We start from the raw sequence: 4,526 nt of genomic DNA on the forward strand, positions 1-4,526 counted from the left end.
CGTGCAAGAAGGGGTCGAAATAACAGAAATTAACGTTGAACTAACATAGACGCAACAATTTGAAAATCACCCTTTGACTGACCAATAAATAATTACAAGAAGCCTTAGCAACACCATGATTTGAAAACGATTAGAACCCAACTACGTGGCACATGACTCTTAATTTTCAAAGCCCTGAATCAGCTTACAGTGCTAACATAAGAATTTAACCTTATTTAGACCTCACATTAACAAGCTTAAAGGATCAAATAACCCAGGCTTTGAGACAATCAAATATGCTCAGTTAAATTCTCGATATTGACAGTACTCAGGCCAGCAATTCAAAGTTTTGATGCTACATCAGCTAATCAATCTCATTTCCAAACAACACTATTATGTTTCAATACCCTACAGAATCCTCTAACAGCATACCAAACATTAATCATTTTCCTTTTAGTCTCATTAGCACCAATTCAAGTATGAGAACACTACCAAGCACACCTACTTACTTCATTTCAGGCTCAAACACATTTGAAACATAATAACTTGATTGAGTCCTTTACATAACACTCCAACCGTCTCAAACCAAATACAGCTATAAGAACTTCACCATTCAAACGGAAACCAGCTAGAATACACAATGATTCATGTGATCTAAAGCACAAACAATAAAAAAAAAGTAAACAAAACTCAGGTAAGTCTACTGCCCTCCCTTAACCTCTCATTTCCATCTTCAAACTAAAACTTACATCAAGTAAAGTTCAGAAAATGTACCTGGAATTAAAATCAAAACAGAAAAATGAGGGATTCAGCAACAAATAGTAACAACCAGCCCAGCTTCAGCAATTGAAACAGTGATAATCCACTCAAAAGAATCGATGGAACAGTAAACCAATCAGCAAACTTAAACCAGCTCTTTCAATACCAAGTTCAATCCATTTTTACCCCATATGAGTCAAGAAAATTATTCCAGCAATTGATGACTTCAAGAATCACGAAGGAAACTGAATGAAACAGTGATTTTTTATGAGATTTTCAACCGTTGTTGTTTTTCTTCTGATTTTTCTCTTAATTCTCTTGGGTCTGTCTTGAAAGGCAAGAAAAGCTGCCTTTATAGGCAAAATATTAAGGCAGGCTTAGTTTTGCACTTTGCCCCCTTTTTCATTTTTATTATAGCTCAGATACCCTTTAAAAAACAGAGAATCAGAACCAACCCCTTCCCCAGCTTCCTAGAAGCTTCCTAGTTTGTTATAGCAAGATTCCCTTAGGCCAATTCCCTAGACTACCCTTTAAAGACTCTGAAACTACCCCAGAACTACCCGGGTCAACTGGTCAAGCTGAAAACCTAGCTCAACTCTCATTGGGCTTTTTAATCTTGTGAACCCAATCAATACTAAGAAAAACCCCACAACCCAAACGTTCAAATTAAGATCCTGAAGACATGGAACGAAGTTAAGCCCAAAAAGACAATGCAACTTCAAACTATCTGCACTTGAACACCGACCCAACTTACAATCACACACATCCTAAATCTAACATGCAGGTATGGAAGATAAAGAAGAATGATAAATAAAAAGAAACAGAATAAAAATCAGAAAATAAGAGAAAGAGTAGAAGAAGGTGAGGATGAGGAAACAAAATACCAAAGGGGACAGAAGAATACCTAGGTATCTCGGACAAACACGAAATAGCCTTTACACTTCGACATCTCCAATTTCCGGCCCAAACCGAGATTAATCGTATTTTCTTTGTCAAAATCATGCGATTAAAGTCAAACTGAGCCTTAAAATCTTCAACGAAACCTTGATTTGAGACCTGGGGATTCTATGGTTCATCCTTTGATCTAATATTTGAGAATATCGGGCTACATTCGAGGGAAACGGAGTGGGGATTCGGAACGAGGGGGTCAGGGTGGTTCGGTGGTGTGATTTTGGTGGCGTTTGGAGGTGGCGCCGCTACCGGAGGCCGGGGATTTGTGGGCGACTTAGCTAGGGTTTTGGGGTGTTTCTGGTGGGGGTGTTGAGCAGAAGGGGTTCTGGGGGGGGAAAGGTTTCGGACACTTAAATACCCTTGGGGCTTCAGTTCTGAGCCGTTCGATCAAGGGGAGATCAACGGCTCAGATCAATACCTATTGAAACGACGTCGTTTCATTTGAGGGGGTAGCCGGACCGGGTTAGGGTGGTTTGGGCCGGGTATTGGGTGATTTTCATTTGGGCTGGGACAATTAAATTGGTTTGAGCCCGTATTTAGATTTCCTTCCACTTCTTTCTTTTTCTTTTTCAATTTCAAAATTCTTTTCTTTTCCAAAATTAAAATAAAACCTAAATTAATTAATAATAATTTTTAAACTAAATTAACCTTCTCAATTAGATTAATCACTCATCATGGTATTTACAATAATTAATTAAATCCTAAATTTAAAGCAAAATTATACAATTCAAAATTAAAAAGTAAAAATGCAAAATGAATTATTTTTGTGAGTTTCATTTTTTATAAACAAACTAATTTACTAATTAATCTTAAAATATAAAATTAAATCCTAAATGCAGATACAACATATTTTTGTATTTTTCATGAATTAAATAAAATAAACGTGCACAGACAAATGCAAATAATTAACAGAAAATGCCACGAAATCCAACAAAATTGCAAACACTAAAAGAAATTATTTTGTTTTGAATTTGTTGGAGTAATACATATAGGGCAAAAATCACGTGCTCACAATAAGTAGCTCCTGCAATTTTTAGCCCGAGGGGTATTAGATTGTAACAATACGTTCCATATTTGGTGATAAATGAGGTCTTCTCCTGGTCTTCCGGTTTCATCTGAATTTGATTGTACCCGAAATAGGCATCGAGAAATGTAAGGATCTCATGGCCAGCCGTGGCATCGATCATGCGATCGATGTTAGGCAGTGGAAAAGAGTCTTTAGGGCATGCCTTGTTCAAATCCTTATAATCTACGCACTTTCTGTAAGTTTGTTCCTTTTTTTAAGGACTGCGACTACATTGGCTAACCATTCGGGGTATATTACCTCCCGAATGGACGCTATTTTGAGAAGTTTAGTTACCTCGTCCTTTATGAATGCATGGTTTCTCTCGGACTGGGGCCTTCTCTTCTATTTCACCGGTTTGAACCTGGGGTCGAGGCTTAGTCGATGTATTGTTATCTCCGCAGGGATCCCTGTGATGTCTAAATGGGACCAAGCAAAATAATCTATGTTATTGATAAAAAATTGAGTAAGCTTTTTTCTGAGTTAGGAGGTTAACCCTATTCCGAGGTATACCTTTCGCTCGGGTAGATGTTCGATCAATATAACCTGTTCTAGCTCCTCGACAGTTGATTTGGTAGCATCAGAGTCTTTTGGAACAATAAAGGTTCGAGGGGTTAGAAAATCCTCCTCTTTTTCTACTATCTCCTTCTTTCCCGATTCGGTCGAGGCTAGTGGCTGTTATTGCTATTTGGTTTCGTATTTGCCTTTGATGTTCGACCTCTCCGGAGTTGATAAAGTCGATACTGGTATTACCTCATCAACTACAAACATTTCATTTGCCGCATGTTGCTCCCCGTACACTGTTTTCACATCATCCGATGTCGGGAATTTCATCATTTGGTGGAGAGTCGAAGGAACTACCCTCATCTTGTGAATCCAGGGCCTTCCGAGCAGGACGTTGTATCTCATGTCGCCCTCGATCACGTGGAACTTGGTATCTTGAATGGTTTCAGCCACGTTTACTGGTAGAGTAATCTCCCCTTTACTTGTTTCACTGGCCATGTTGAAGCCGTTTAAGACCAGAGTTGTGGACACGATTTGATCTTGTAGGCCGAGCTGCTTCACGACCCTCGATCGGACAACATTCGTTAAACTACCTGGATCCACTAAAACACGCTAAACTTGAACTTTATTTAATAAGATAGAAATTACCAGAGCGTCATTGTGTGGTTGAGAAATGCCTTTTTCTTCTTCGTCGTTGAATGATAAGGAGCCCTCAGGCACATAATCCCGGGTCCATTTCTCCCTGATAATCGATACCTTAGTGCGCTTGAACACGGGACCTTGTGGAATATCGACCCCACCAACGATGATATGAATGACATGTTGTGATTCTTCTTGTTCAATTTTCCTATTGGTATCTCTGTCTCTGAAATGACTATTGGCTCGATCGCTTAGGAACTCTCAAAGATGGCCCTCGTTAAATAGACGGGCTACCTCCTCCTTTAATTGCCTGCAATCCTCGGTCTTGTGACCATGCGTGCCATGATACTTGCACATTAAATTTGGGTTTCTTTGAGAAGGATCGGTTTGTTTGGGTCTGGGACATCTAGTATCCTTGATTCTTCCGATTGCCGACACAATGTCTGATGCATCGAAGCTAAAGTTATATTCCGATAACCGGGGTGCCTCCACGAGGTCGGCATGCTTATCAAAACCACTTTTGCACATAAGCCCCCGAGAATTTAGTCCTTGGTCATTGCTTTGATTATTCCGGAATGGATTGCATCCCAAGCCGTTGTTCCATTGATCTGCGGTATATGGTTGATATTGT

The 4,526-nt window shown here is 39.4% G+C and overlaps 1 long non-coding RNA gene across 1 annotated transcript; it reads right to left on the reverse strand.

Moving 5' to 3' along the window:
- Window positions 1-468: 468 nt before the first annotated feature.
- LOC138884283 (uncharacterized) lies at window positions 469-2,293 on the reverse strand. Its single transcript, XR_011404449.1, has 2 exons — window positions 1,643-2,293; window positions 469-753 (listed from the first exon to the last, which is right to left on the reverse strand). It is a non-coding gene; the product is annotated as an uncharacterized lncRNA (long non-coding RNA).
- Between the last annotated feature and the right edge of the window lie 2,233 nt (window positions 2,294-4,526).

Source organism: Nicotiana sylvestris, chromosome 12 (genome assembly GCF_000393655.2).
Source record: "Nicotiana sylvestris chromosome 12, ASM39365v2, whole genome shotgun sequence".
NCBI lineage: Eukaryota > Viridiplantae > Streptophyta > Magnoliopsida > Solanales > Solanaceae > Nicotiana > Nicotiana sylvestris.